Here is a 16,595-nt window from a genome sequence, read left to right on the forward strand (position 1 = left end):
AAGTGGTATGAAAATGACATGATGATTAGTGAGCTACTGTCTTTCATAATCCATTTCTTCCGATGCTATCATGCAGTAATATCGGGTTTTGGCCTGGGTACCAAAATTTACGTTCAACTTCTGCTGGAATTCTCCGCCCGTTACGCGTTTGTAAGGTAAGGATTATCACTAACGAGAAATGATTTTTCGTTATTATTTCCAAGTTTCCAGATATTATATTAATGGCTTTTAGAATATCATAAATTTAGTAAACGTTTCTCAGTATTGTCTGCCTATTGTATTAAATAGGTTCTTTTAATGGTGTGAAAGCATTGATCCAAGAGAATTGCTAAAACAGGACTTCAATAATTATTTTCAATCAAATAAGAATCGTATAACACGCAACAATGAGGAAACATCCAGTAGGAACACGGTCTCTTAAAGCTATACTTCCAGAAATCGATAGAAACACAGAGGTACCAGAGCTGTTGACATTAGCATGAAGCGAGCAAAGAGAGGTTGTATTTTGAGAATCGAAATAAATGAGTGACGTTCTTTTCTTTTTGCCCCAGTGTTTCCTAAATACAAAACATTTTCTTCGCTTTTCTATCGCGTTATAGAAAACTCCTGTAAATTTTTCTGTAACCAGAAGTGGAGGTTTTGGGAGGACTAGGAAAACTGTCGGAACAGCAGCCGCATACAATATTTACCTCTGCCATTAAAGCCCTGAAGCACTCGATAGCGGGCAAACATACACAACTGTTACTGTTTTTGTTGTTGTTGTTGTTGTTGTTTTGTTTTTTGTTTTGTTTTTTTTGTTTTGTTTTGTTTTTTGTTTTTTGTTTTTTGTTTTTGCTCTTTTTTTTGTTTTTGTTTTCCTGAATGACCGAAAGAAGGACGTTTTGTCTCTGAGGCGAGATAATCCAACATGGCGGCAAATCCACTCAATCGTTAGCTAAGCTGATATCGATAATTCGCGCTCCCTCAGAAAATGCCTGCATACATTTTGAAACAATTTACCCTGTAACATTAGAGAGTCTGGTTCATTGGACAAATTTAAACGCCTTCCCTACCATAATTTTTAAACACGGCATTCATGGAAACCAGGGTTTTTCTTAAGTGGCATGTTAATGTAAGTTAATATAATGTTAGGATTTGGATTTTTAGTCATTATTATGTAATTTTTTCTACCTGATGTTTTTACCGTGTATAAATAATGACTAAAGATTAAAGATTGAACACGTGGTCCCCTGTAACTGACAAAAAAAACAATGTAGTGTGCTACGTAAAACTGATGTGCCTCTTTACTAAATTACGTGGTTAGAAAATGATCAAACCATAAGCTTAAGGTGGCGAATAATGAAAGTATGATGTTTCCTCTCCACTTTCACTTCTTCTCGCATTAAACCAGTGATATTAGCTAAGCTGTCAGGAATTCATTCTTCCTTTTTTCTTTATTAAACCTAGAAGGTCTTGCGACTGTGTAAAATCGACAAAACTCCACTCAGTCATGCTTCAATCATCTGGCATTGCCATAGCAACGGTACACTCTATACTCGTCGTGATAGACATCGTTGGAAATTGTCGCATTTGTGCGATCATAAAGAAACATCGAGACATGAGGTATGTTGAAACTAAAATACTTAAATTATCAAAGTTAATTTAAAATACTGAAGGCTTACAAAACAACTTTAACAACTTTATATAACAGTGAACGGAAATAGAAAAGTGCTGGCTTGTGATTTACATAGTCTGATGTGAACATGAGAGAACGTTTGAGAGAACTATAAAGAGATTTTTGAAAGTTCTTCAATTATAAGTTGACGTATTCAAATTTACATCGGAGTATAAGAATTACAACTCAGGTAACTCAGCCGTTTTAATTTTTTTTTTTAACTTAACATCGTCACAATGCTTTCGGGAATGGTAAAATTAGTTATTTCCTTAAGACAAAAGTCCATTGGGGCATTTACACTCCAAGCAATATTTCTAATGTCGCAATGTAGATAATATAGCCATGCTCCTATCTTGTTCAGCCATTCTTCTGAAGCTATGTAAGAGAGGATAAAGAGTAAGAGAGTAAGTCCTTGATAAAGGCCTTATTTTTAAGGTAATCCCTCTCAAGTTATTTTTAGACATGGAACCTAATTCTGATTAATTTCACTACGCGCGTAACATGGAAGTTTTCGTGGAGGATGAAAACTAATGTGAAGTCGCTTGTGTCGTCCAGTTGAGGGGACTGCCTTTCTCTAGGCCCTCCTGAGGTTTCCGAAGCCTGACGTCGTCTAAAAATAATGTAAAAGGGATTACCGTTGTAATAGGGTCTATTAGAAGAACTAAATATCTTACCCTTCGTCCTCTCTTGATTTATGATATTCCACAGGACACCCTTCAACTATTTACTTGTGAACCTGGCTTTAGCGGATGCTTTGTTTGCGACCTTTGTTACACCGGAGACATTCTTCAAGATCACCCCCATTCACCCAGGGGGAACATTTGGTACAGTTTTCTGCAAATTAGTGACGGGTGGAGGCTTGGCATGGACTGCTGGATCCTCCTCGGTGGTCACTTTGGTTGCAATTGCCGCTGAACGATATTTTGCGGTAATCTATCCTACTGGCAACGTGGGCAAACTTACCAAGCGTAAACTGAAGGTGCGTCACTGACAAAGTTTAATTATTACTATTAGTATATACCAAACTAGTGGATAACTTTTTTCACGTATTCCGATTGGCGGTTTATACTCGGATTACGTAGGCATTTATGAAAAGGGTCTATAAGCGAAATGCTTTCTTTGTTTTTTACCGTAACATAAGAAGACATTTTCGCAGTCTATGAAGCAGCTGGAGCATTTCTTTCGATTAAGAAAACTTCAATTGTAAACAATTATTGGATGAGGTTTTTGTAATATCTGGAATAATCAAGGTCGAGGTAAGTGTTATCAGCCGAAGCCGAAGGCTGAGGCTGATAACACTAACCGAGACCTTGATTATTTCGGATATCACACAAACCTAATCTCATAAATGTTTTACTATACATTGTTTTAAAGAAAATACCGACAGACGCACTGAGCACAGTTTATTCAATTTTTAACAAGCCATGTTCTTACCTGAACTTGACATTGCTCTTGGAAATCATGCATTGCACGCGCAACCTACCAATTATTTACTAATCTGCTAGCAGAATAGCGAATAATCTGTGGGTCGCGCTGTTTCCTATAATTAACCTCAGACTTCTGGCCAATGAGAAGACAGATGGTGACTACAATGTATAATAATTACTATTAGTATATACCAAACCAGTGGATAGTGTTCTTCACGCATTCTGATTGGCTACAAAAACTTGGAATAGTTGTACTACCGCCTCCTAAGTCCGTGAAAAAAAAAAGTGATTTCTTTGTTTTCTACTGTATAGAGCCCCTCACCTTTAAAGAAATAAGAAATCACTAAACAAATTCAATCATTGGCGTGTTTAAGTGCTCTTAAATTCGGACCATTCTGTGATACCTTCGTATCAGTTTTCATCTTACATCATAACATATTTTTGATGGTTGGATCGGTATAACAAATACTTGACAATTTAACGAAAAATGTATTTTCGGTTTTTCAGATAGATCTCATTGAGCTTAATATATAGAATAATTATAGGGAAAAATATTGATTCTGAACAAAGCTATGAATAAACAACAACTTCAAGTTGTATTAATAACCTCTACTTGATAGCTGTCATCAAGTTGGTACTCAGTTGTCGCATAAACTAAACTTAAAATAACACTCACGTGACAAGAGCGCATAGTCAAGTTGTTGTTTATGAGATTAGGGGAATTAAGATTTGAGTACGAGTACGAGATCGAATACGAGAACGACTTTTCAATTCTAGTTTTCAGGCTTCACATTATCACGACACATACCCATTTCATCCCATGAGCTACCCTCTTTACCTAAAACCAGCATGAATAGCGAGGACTCTGGAAACGTCACTGATTTGAAAATCGAAAATTGAACTCGTACTCAATCTCGTGCTCGTAGTCCAATCTAAAGCCCTCTATTATCACAAGACTTGTGTCGAATTTTCCGCGCGCAGTTCGAGTTTTTCAGTTGCGTTAGCAAATTGTCAGCTTACATTATTGATGTCGTCAAAGAAGCACGAAAGGTTTTGCCCGCTTTCAGGTGCAAAGAAGGCACACAAAGTGGAAAAGGTGTCGAAATTTTCCGGTAAGGATTGGGCCGATGCACGGGACAAACAAGGGCACAAATAATAGCTAGCTGATTATAAGAATCCTTTATCTCCGATGAAATGTTTTAAGAAGATATCAAACCAGACCTACTGATCTAACTCGTTACCAGTGTGAGGCGTATTGTTATTCGTTGAAACTCATCCCTGAAAAATAGTTTGATGCGTTAACAGGTTTAAGGTGGTTCCCTAGGGTATTTACGAACACCCTCCCTGTTGAGCGCGAATTAGAAAAGGAAACTTAGTTAATTTCTCTTAAAGTTTTCCATGTAGAGATTTACCAGTATGAGTACTGTTAAAAAATAAGGCTTACTTTTTGGTTGTCAATTTTTGATTTAAGGCCGTTGCCATGGCAACATCTTATCTAACGAGAGGCAGATACATTTCTCATTTTGGCCTAAACTCTTAAAATATTTATACTTTCCTTTGGTGAATTTTTTTTATACTTTGCCACTTCATGGAAATGATATTGCCTGACATTTTGAATCGGTAAAAAGGTAAGGTTGTTCAGACGGTTTTTCCAATATTCTGTAATTTGTCATTCTTTTAAAATATTAGATTAGCTCTGACAGATTTTAACAAAAATAGGCTATTTTAAAGAACTTGTATGTGGTTACAACTGAGCCAAATTTAAAAAAAAAAGTCACCGAAGGAAACGCGAGAAAATTAACTGTCAGTTTTGCTTTTAGTGCTCATGTTGACGTCACAAAAATCGAAAAACACTGACGTTTTCCTTTGGGCTCGTGTAGATTACTTGAGCTTTTGTCCTATGCCCGCACACAATCGTAAAACTATAGGGAGCCACATTAAGATGATTTATCAGAATTGTATTGCGTATCCCTACTGCGCACGATTTTCGCGTCATTAGCGCGCTCTCACGAGCGCGTGCACATACACAGCATATACAAAATGGTGGCTTTTTCTAAACGGCTTGGCTTGCGAGAGACAAATCATCAATTTTTCCTCGGCAACTAGTACCGAGACCTAACGATTTTATTATTTAGTTTGAATGCAGAGATCACGTTTTTCTATACAGTGAGTATGGACCAATTTCTATCTCAGGGTAAAAAATTATCACAGAAAATGAGAGCATAGCTAGCACTCGTAAAAGATAATATGTGGCCTCAGAACAATGCGTGCTTGGAACACATTGTATCCCTGTCGACTAAATATGAGTCCCTTATCATGAAACGCACATCAAATTGCTCCTTAACATTTATGCAATACATCCATTGTTGTATTTCTCGCTTAACTTTCTCTATTTTTCTGCTCTCTTAAAGCCTAATGTGAATGGTTCAAATCTAAACGTTTCTAAAAGCAAAAGCAAATAACTTCAGGAGTGATGGGGTTTATTGAAGGACTTCCTGCTCCAAAACGAATATGGGGACCTTTTCTTTTTTATTTCAAATTTTACGTTCTCTTGATATAAGAAGTCAACAGGTAAAGTTTGGAAGAAAATCTATTGTGAGTTCTATTTCGATGGAATTACCTTAAATAGTCGTCTGTTTTATGCTTTCCTATTTTAGGTGATCATTCCTGGTTCTTGGATCTTCGCTTTAATATTCTTCATACCGGATATCACGGGCTTAAACGTAAAAGATAATGCCTGTGTGCGGATGGATGAAGCATGGCTGCAAAAAAGCCTCTTTTTTGCTCTGGTCAGTCATTGTAGTTGCGGCCATGGTACTGATGGCTGGGTTGTATTTCAGAATCGTGTACACCCTGTGGTTTAAACGTGATCCTGACAATCAACTCGCCTTCCAGCAGATGGTAAGTACTGATTAACAAAGAAGTTGAACACGTGAACATTTTTTTTTCGTTTTCCTTACGATAATTACTGAAGTGTGCAAATTAACGTTCATAATTGAAACTTCTATGTAGCTAAGTTTATTCGATCATATTCTGGTGTTATGTGCCATGAACATAACATTCTCCACCATGCAGTTACCAATACAAACAGTCGCAAGCCAAATATTATTCTTTCTGTGTTTTAAAATGTCTTCACGTTTGTAAATACTGTTAATGCTTAAAAGGTTTGTTAAGTCTGTGATCCAGCAAATATTCCCTTAAAGTACCAATATTATCAAATTCTCGATACCCATTTTTTTACATTTTCGTGCACAATAGGTCTTTCCTAGATATCTTGGCAAATTTCAACTTATTACGAACATTAGAACTCATGTTATTTGAACCTTTATATCCGAGAATTTACGGCCGCCATTAATTTTCCTTGTTCCAAGTCTTGGTTGAGAATTGGAGAAAATGACGTCATTTTCCCAAAAATACCACACGGTTTGAAATTATACGAACAATAAGTACAGCAATTCGCACAAAGAATAACGAAAACTTTGGTTCATGTATTCGTGCAATTTCCGACATTAACTTTTATTACAATTTCAACCCGTCCAGTATTTTTGAGAAAATGACATCATTTTCTGAAATTCTCAACCAAGACTTGGAACAAGGAAGATTAATGGCGGCCGTAAATTCTCTGAAATAAAGGTCCAAAAACCGTGAGTTCTACTGTTCGTAATAGACTGAAATAGGAAAGACCTATAGGCCCTTTGCTCGATCCGGTCTTATGGTACAAAATCACACATGCTGGTGAGCAAGTTCCGCAGTGGGACTTCCAAAACAAAGGCAGGTCCAGTTGAACTGGTACGAGTTGCACTGTTTTGGAAGTCCCACTGTGAAACTTGCTCACCAGCATGTGTGATTTTGTACCATGTGACCGGATCGTGCAAAGGGCCTATTGTGTACGAAAATGTAAAAAAAAAAAATGGATATCGAGAATTTCATCATGGTAGCACTTTAAGAGAAACTGATATTTTCACCTTGCCAAAAATATCAGCTACTGAAGACTTTATTGCCGTTAGTTCAGTTACCAGGTTTCTAGCTAGTCCAGGACCGCACTTCCAAATCAATATCGAGCTGTTACAGATTTCAACACCATTCTCGAATTAACTTAAATAAATTTGTCGGCTCTGTTCTAATTCTTCTTCTATTATTTGAATTTGTAACATTAGGTAGAAGAAATGCTATTCTGTATAAATTGGAGAGTAAATGAAGTTTGCATGCTTGTCTGTCTGTCCGTCTGTTTCTCTGGCTGTATGTATGCATGATCTTTGTATGCACACAACATTGTCATTGTGACACCGTTAGGGATACATATTCTGTTTGCAGGACCTTTCTTGACAACTCATTTGTTACTATCTAAATCGGATTTATGTCTCTCTCTGCACACAGAGCGTCCTAAGAGTGCGGAAGCGAGTCAATTTGATGGGGGTAACTGTCACCGGCATATCTGGAATCTGTTGGGCCCCTGAAGTAATTGCGCACAACTTAGACTCCTACACATCCCTCAGTGTCAGTGAACTCGCCTACGCTGTTATTCATATGCTAATACTCTTCAGTTCTGCCGTCAACCCATTTGTGTACGCTCTGGTTAACAAAACCTTCCGAGAAAAGCTTAAGGGAATGATATGCTGTAGCTGTACAAGCTCCACGGGGTCCACGGGAAATCAAGTTTGCCAACGTCAGGGACATCGTCTTTGGAGCGATCAAAAAATGTAAAACACTTCTTCTTTTGATGCTGCTTTTTTATATATGTTAGCACTTTAAAATGCCTTGCGAGATAGCAATTCTCCTCTCTTTTTCTGACCAGCAAGAGAAGGGAATCCTTCACAGGGTGTGCAACTTTACAGGAGTATTACCTTTCATAGATCTGGCAGGAAGGTTATTGCAATTCTTCAATTTAGCGCCAGGAGCGCTATTTACATTTGGTAGTTTAAACGAACTCGCTTATTTAAAAAGGGGGCGTTAATTCCTTTTTCATATTATTATTATTATTATTATTATTATTATTATTATTATTGTTATTATTATTTATTTATTATTTTTTTTTTTTTACAATGTGCCTCAGTGCTTTAATGAAAAACAGAAACTTTAACTCAAGAACTTTGATAATGTTCAATATTGCGCTCAGAGTTCATTCATAGTTCATTCATCTAATCAGTCTATTCAATGTAAATGCTTTGAACTTGCTTTCACTTCCGCTTTGGGTACGCTTAGCTTGCATATAAAGAGGGTGCTTAATGAATTTGGAATAGGGGAGGGGAGAGTGCTTATTAGGTGTTTATTATACCATATACCATCTACGGGTATGTACATAACAAACTGACAACGCGACCAGCTCCCGTTGTCTTGCACCAGTAAATAACCCAGAGGCCATTGATCTTAATTCCGTTTAAGTCTGAATTTTTTCAGGCTTAGATATCATCACAGCTGCTTAAGTTGTGTATGTAAGAGCTGCATGATCATTCATGTATTTGCATTCATTAAAGTTTATTATTCGTTCACGAGCATGTGCACCCTCCTGCGTTATTATGGGTAGCCAGCATCCCTATCATTTATGTTTTTAATTTATAACAATAATTATTATAATAAATTATTTCTAGATCTGGGGTGAAATAAAAGTGTTTGTTTATTTTTTTTTGTTGTTGTTGTTGCATATGTTCACTGCTTCTGTATATATAGACAATAGCTTCCATTTGGTGCGAAAAAATGCTCAGAAATTTTTCCGTGGGCAATATCTGTTCCTCGGAAGGGAACAGCTTTCGAGCTCCGAGAGTAAAGTTCGAGGAAAACTGTGAGTCCCGAGGAACAGATAATGTCCAAGGACAAATATCCGATCATTTTTTTAAAGTCAATGGAGGCTATTGGAGGAGGCAATCGTTTGGAGGCAATTCGTAGATTTTTATTTGAGACTCTTTCAGATAGGGATGACTACGTTGAAGTCGACACCCTGACTCAAGTTGTTAAATTTAGTTCCTGATTAATTTTAACTCATCGTTTAGTCTATCACTAGTAAATCATAGCTCCTGTGTCAATCAAAATATGTAAATGTACTTGTATTAAACAGTTTTGTAAATCTTTCTATAAGTGGTTGCATAACAATCTTATTTTTTATTTATTTATTTATTTATTTTTAATATAAATATAGATGTGGCCCGCCTAGATTAGCCCAGGCTACCTGCGGGTTCGCGCTGTTGCTATTATCAAGCATTTTTAACTTAATCTGTATATCTATTTCTGTAAAAACTGTAAATATGCGAGTCATATTAATAATAAAAGTTGTTGTTGTTGTATTGTGCTTATTATCCTTATTATCCTTCCCTATAATATTTTCATATAATATTTCATTTCTATTTCCTTTACTATTGTTCTCAATATGAGTGATCTGAAAATTGGGGAATATCACCCAGATATTCCCCAGTTTTAGCTGGGCATATTCAGTTACGTGACGCGCTTGTACCAATCGCGTGCGAGCGAAAATATTTGATGGATTATAAAGCTAGCTAATATACGTGATTGGTTGTCAGTTTCGCATGCTGAGCTCAGTAACTGCTCGCAGTATCGTTATTGGTGATTGAATAACCGTTTACCAAAACCTGCCTTTACAATACGTCTGCAATTTTATTAGAATGCAGAAATTTAAGTGTCAAAAAGTTTTTAATGATAAAGAAAATTGATGTAACTCTCATATGGAAAGAGAGACAGCTTTCAATTTTGCTACCATTTTTTATGATAACTATTTAAATAAGGCGCCATCTACGTTACACCAGAGAAATTTGAAAACGTAGGTTTCAACCTGAAAAGGCATCAAACGTTTTCCGTTTTTTCTCGTCTTGCCTTCTTCCCTACTTGGCCATACCGCCCTTGTTTCGCCCTCTTTCCCACTCGGCCACCGCCATTCTGCCGTTTTGCGTTCGCAATTACTTAACACTCGTCCTAGTGACCATAAGAGAAAAAACCGGCTGCCAGCAGACTACCTAAATAATAGCAGCAGTAGCCACATGCAGTCGTTAACTGCCCTTTTCTTTTTTTCTGTAAGTGTTTTCGTAGTTTGAACTCCTACTGCGATCGGCTCAGTTGTTATCTCACGAAAACGTTTCGAGCGTGAACTTTGCTTACCTGGATGGCTTTCAAGCAATATAATTCGTGGACCGACCCTTCCCGAAAACGATCGACATCTTTGTATGTGAGATGAACGTATAAGACGTGATTCTCACCAAAACTTTTCACGGCATTCTGTCACGAAGAGCGAACATTATCGCCATTATCGCGTTTCTCGTCCCCAGTGTCCACGGCCTACGAATGGAACGCCTGGGACCACGACCCCCCTTTTGGCGACTAAAACGCTTGCATTTTATGACTCGGGCTTTCCTACGGAAGCCCGAGTAAAAATGCTCGGATATTTAATTTGTCTTTGGACATTACGTGGCTGTCATGATAACTTTTAATTAAATAACATAAACATGCACCAGGTGGTGATCACATTGTCCAAGTTGTATTAATAATGATATGTTGATTAGTGAACTCCGTTTCTTCCGATGTCATCAGGCAGCTGATATCGGGATCTTGGTTTGGCTACAAAAATTAACGTTGAATTCTCCGTACGTTAAGCGTTTGTGAGGTAAGGATTATCACTAACGGAAAATGATTTTTTTTTATTATTATTATTTATATATTATAACAATTATATATTGTTATATTGTACATGTAATAATGTTTTTTTATAGTGTTATAAATTTAGCAAACGTTTCTCGGTATTGTCTGCCTTTTGTATTAAATGGCTTTTTCTTAACGGTGTGAAAACATTGAACCAAAAGAATTGCTAAAACAGGAATTAAATAATAATTCTCGATAAAATAAAAATCGTATATTATTCTTTTATATTTCACTTGACTCTCAAGGTGACTTCCGCTTAGGTTGCGAAACTTCAGTCACCAACAACAGTTCTTTTCAGAACTACCCTCATCCGGACGATCACACTATACGAACTACCAAAAATTGTATAACATGCAACAATGAGAAAACGTCCAGAAAAAAACACGGTCGCTTAAAGCTGTACTTCCACAAATCGATAGAAACACAGAGGTACCGGCCAGGACTGTTGACATAAACATGAAGCGAGCAAAGCGAGGTTGAATTTTGAGAATCGAAATAAATGGGTGACGTTCTTTTCTTTTTGCCCCAGTGTTTCCTGAAAGAAATAGAAAACATTTTCTTCGCTTTTCTATCGCGTTGCAGACTCCTGTAGATTTTTCTGTAACCGGAAGGGGAGGTTTGGGAGGACAAGAAAAGCTACTGGAACACCAGCTGCAGGCAATATTTATCTCTGCCATTAAAGCCCTGACGCACTCGATAGCGGGCTAATATTCGCAACTGTTCTTGTTTTGTTTTGTTTTGTTTTGTTTTTGTTTTTGTTATTTTTTTTTTCCTGAATGACCGAAAGGACGACGTTTTGCTGCTGAGGCGATATATAAATATACACATTTTTTTCGTGACTCGACTTTTTTCATGGCGGTCTTTTATAGCTAACACCGAAATGGTAAGGCAAAATATCACTCTCCATATCATTTTCGGCAGGTATATTTTGCAGGTTGCAGGCTGAAATTTAATTATAACTGGAAAACCGCTGGCACTTAAAAGAAACGCACATGTGGTAGACTTACCGTGACTGTTACATCTCGCTGTTTACAATCGCTCAGAAAGGTAGCTTCCACCTAAGTGCCAAACCGGCTGAAGCGATGGGAGGAGAGTATATTCCTATGATTTTAAGCCTGCACTGATTTGTTGTTTTTGAAGAAAAATCTGAAATATTATCTGAAATATCTGCTGAATTTGGTTTCTTCCCTGTGAGTACCAAAATAAAAGCTCACTGAGCTTGTGCTAGTATATTCCGTCGGTTAAAACCTTATATTGTTTCATTTCTTTATTTATTTGCTTCATTTGTGATGGCAATCTTCTGTTGTTGAGGAAGACCCGAGCCAAATCTGGAACTGATGGAAACATCTGTGGAGCGTCCATCTAGATGACTTTGAAGAGATTTCACTGGTCTCAGCGTGTCCATCGATAAGTACTTACAGCGGATCGATCGTGTTTTCATTATGTGAAAGAGGAGAACTACTTTACATAGGAACCCCAGACGAGTATATAGGTTATCAATTATTTTTAGTGCCAGCGGTTTTCCAGTTATAATTAAATTTCAACCTGCAACTTGCAACCTGCAACCTGTAACCTGCAAAATATACCTGCCGTATCATGTTAGACCAACTCGCCATGTCGTCAGCGAAAGCAAAACAAAAAGAGCGATCGCAGCAGCTTGTAAAGGTGAGAAATACGAGATTCTTGACATGCATGCACAACAATCAAACAACCGAAATGGTTAATAATTATATTTTCATTGAAATTGTTATAAGTGACACCAATTTAGCCTAAAAACTGAACGATTTCGTTCGTAGCTAAAACTTTGGTCTTTCCAACACTTTCTTCAACATTTTCGTCCTATTCGATAGATTTTCTTGCATTTTCCGCCCGACATTCTGTACAGTTTTCGTATTTTGTAGTCAGAAATGGTCTATGATCTATAAGGGCCATACCTTTGTAGCTATGAGAACGCGCTAGCTCAATATTATTAACCTGAGCATTTGATCGATAATCTGAATAAATTAACTATGACAGTTAAATGCACGCGGTGCTACACACCACAGCAGTAAAAGCACCCTGGACTAGGAAATATCAAGGAATAATACCACTTTCCTCTGGCGGTAATTGACCTACATCAACTTCAAGTTAACAAATAAGTATTTATCCTCACCTCAGCCAAGACCGGGTTCAATGAAAATATTGGTAAACTTCGTAATCCGTACAATTTAAAATTCGTTCATGAAGGAAACTTACTTAAAAGGCTACATCGTAAAAAAGAAAGCAAAACATGTGACACACATTCCATTCTGTTTCTATCCATCCTCCTGATAATTAGAATGATAAGTATAGTTAGTTAATATAGTTAATATTTCACTACGACAAATTGAAATAAATTGTCAATCTGCTCTGCGAGCAGTTGATATTGTAAATTATGTTTCACATAACAATTGATGTCTTCAATTCACATTATGAAACTATGGCTTGTCTATTGTTTTAAAACGGCGTTTTTTGTCGTTAACATCATCATATTTTACAACAGAAAATGATTTAGAAGGCTACATCGTAGACAAGAAAGCAAAACAAACGAAACATATTCCATTCTGTTCCTGTTCCTGCTGATAATTACAATGGCTTAGAATGATGGGTTTAAAAACAACACCAACAAAAAAACAGTTAATATTTCTCTAAGAAAAATTAAAGTCAGTTGTCAATCTACTCTGCGAGCAGTTGGTAAATTAGGTTTCAAATGACACTTGATGCTTTCAATCCAAATTATCAAACTGTCTGCAGCATATGGTCTGTCTATTGTTTTAAAACGGCGTTTTTTGTCGTTAACATCATCATATTTTAAAACAGCTCTGAATAAAGCATAAATTTCCAACAATTAGTTACCATGTTCATTATTATGTATGGCCTAATCAAGGGGCACAAAAAAATTCCAAACAAATTGACCCTTTAATTTTTTTTATGGGCGCTCGATTAAATTTTCTTTCTGGAGGACTTTTTTTGTTGTCGCTTTTTGCATGTTCGTTTGTTGGTTTTTTTTCCCTTTTCATGTTTGTTTGTTTGTTTTTTCTTATTTTTTATTTTTGGTGTGTGTGTATGTGAGTGTAGGTGTGCGTTTCTGTTTCTCTTTTGTTTTTCTTTTGTTTGCTTTTCTTTTGTTTGTTTTTTTCATTTTCGTGCTTGGTGGACAGTTTTCATGTTTCAAATGGTGAGAGTGTCTGTAGTTTTAGAAGCCCAAAAGGCAGGAATTGAGTCGAATTGTCAAGATAGCTTCTCTTTATCATTCTGTCGTTGCCTTTTAATACATACTCAGCATAAGAACAGTGGTTTAATTTTTTTTTTTTTTTTTTTTTCAATGGTAGGTATTACTTTAGTGGTTGATTTTTATAACATACTAGTCGCCTTTTAGACGAGTTCTAAATTTAGGAGAGCGCATTTTTATCAGGCGAGCGCCATCTTGTTTTGGACTTGAGAAGAGAAAAGCGTCATAGGGAGTAAGAATGAGATAATGCCACTGGGGCAAATCTACTCAAGAAAACATCTGTTAAGGTATCACGGTAGGTGGATTTTTACGAAAAATGCGAAAAATATTTTTTTGGCTGACTCACTGAGATAAACATTTTGCAAAAAAGAAATTGGGGAAAAGGCTTTTTTACTTTTTAAGATAAAAAAAAAAAATTTTGAATGTCATTAATCCCTTACGGCGTGTTGACACCTCTAATTAAAATTCACCGCTAGTTGTCACATGTAATGCGAATTGCGGTAGCATGTTTCATTTGTGAACGCGGACTGTTCTCGATCTGCTTGTTTGATCGCAAGTTAGCTTTCATTCTTGGCAAATTTTCTTTATGTCAGGTCGAAAACGCAAGAAAAGTTCTTGCCCATTGTCGTCTTCGAAGAAGCCGAAGAGGCGAAAATCTGGTGGAACCCACAGGTTCAGCGTCGAACAAGATCTTTGGCTCTGAGCGACCGTGGATCGCACTGTAACCAAGAAGAAGGGCTGAAGGAACTCGATGACCCTAGTCCCGCCAATGAAGCTAAAGGACAAAATACAACAAGTGCTAGTCGCACGAAATTGCTGGAGAACGGACGCGATTCCGAAACTTCCACGACGAGAGAGTCAAGCGCAGATGTAGATGTAGACTGTAGATAAAGTAGACCTCGAGATTTCCTCTTTTTGGCTTCACGAGGCATGGTTTCAAAAAATGTCTGGAGAACGAAGAAGCCTAAACTTAAACAGCATAACACCAATGCTGCCGACGAAATCTTTCAAGTAAAAGAAATCACGGCAGTTTAACATGCAGTTTGTCGCTTCTCGGACAATTTCACTGCGACGGGTTTCCGCGCCAGGATTGTTGTGGTAAACTGACCAATGCCGACATCTGTCAGTGCAGAGAGGATTTTTAAAACCTATTCAAACCAATTTCATACAAGGTTTTTCGTCTGTTTCTCGATAAAATATAACCGCATATCAGGATGAACATTTTTAGTTCGTTTACGCGCGTCTTCCGATGGAATTGGCTGAAAATCGGCAAGTTTGTTCCAGAATACCTCCTTCGAGAAAGGGTGTCGGGCTTTGTTTAATTTTGCTTCCGTTTCAAAGTTATGGCCTCTTTAGTAGAAGGAAACGTCCGCATTGAAAATATCAAAGTTTAGTAGGGTGTAAGAAAAAAAACCAAACCACATCTGGAAAATTGCAGACACACTTTTTGAGGGTGATGTGTGAGAAAACATTTCCGATGTAAATCGCATCGCTCCGATAATTCACGCGCGGAAGCGAACCAGTTTAAGCGAAGCAGTGTTTCTTGGTATTTATTTCAATATTACCGCGGCCATAACTTTTTTTGAAAATTTCAAAGAAATGATTGTATTCTATAACTATTAAGCTTTCAGAAAATGTATAGGTTGATGGGGTTTTCTCTCAGAGCGCCGGCTTAAGAGCGCGATTTCCAAACACTGTCAATCCACCTACCATGATACCTTAAATCTACTCAAGCTAAGCTGATATCGATAATTCGCGCTCTCTCAGAAAACGCCTGCATGCTTTTTGAAACACCTGGGCCCCTGTAACTGACACAAAGACAGTCCAGTGTACTTTGTAAAACTGATGTAGCTATCTTCTAAGTTACGTGGTAAAAAAACTATCAAACCAAGACAAACCATAAGGTGGCATATGATAAAGGTACTATGTTTCCTCTCCTTTAATTTGTACAGAAGAAACATTAATTGACGAAACATTCATTGGATATCTAGTATCTCTCACATTTAGTGATTGCCGCTTTTGCTTTCTCCTACATTACACCAGTGCTCAGTTCAGTTGTTAGTAATTCATCTTTCCTTATCTCTTCACTAAACCCAGAAGGCCTCCCGACTGTGTAACATCCACAACATTCAGTCATGCTACAATCATCTGGCATTGCCATAGCAACGGTACACTCTATACTCGTTGTGATAGACATCGTTGGAAATTGTCTCGTTTGTGCGATCATAAAGAAACATCGAGACATGAGGTATGTTGAAACTAAAATAGCTATAATATCACTGCCAGTTTGAAACACTACTGAAGGCTTACACAACAACTTTATATGAGAGTGAAATAGAAAATGGCTGGCTTGAGATTTATACATAGTCTGATGTGAATATGGCAGAACGTTTGAGAGAACTAGAAAGAGATTAATTTTTTCGGAAGTTCTTCAATAATAAGTTCACATATTCAAATTTACATCGGAGTAAAAGAATTGCAACTCAGGCAACCCATCCCTTTTAAATTTCCAAACTGAACAACGTCACAACGCAATCGGGAATGTTCAAACTAGTTATTTCCTTAATACGAAAGTCCATCGGAGCATTCACATTCAAAGCAATATTTCTAACGCCGAAGGTTG

The 16,595-nt window shown here is 37.2% G+C and overlaps 1 pseudogene; it reads left to right on the top strand.

Moving 5' to 3' along the window:
* The first annotated feature begins 1,434 nt into the window (after positions 1-1,434).
* LOC110046809 (pyroglutamylated RF-amide peptide receptor-like) lies at positions 1,435-8,005 on the top strand (annotated as a pseudogene).
* Positions 8,006-16,595: the final 8,590 nt, after the last annotated feature.

This window comes from Orbicella faveolata, unplaced genomic scaffold (genome assembly GCF_042242905.1).
Source record: "Orbicella faveolata isolate gen_17 unplaced genomic scaffold, um_ofav_v1 contig_14, whole genome shotgun sequence".
Taxonomy (NCBI): domain Eukaryota; kingdom Metazoa; phylum Cnidaria; class Anthozoa; order Scleractinia; family Merulinidae; genus Orbicella; species Orbicella faveolata.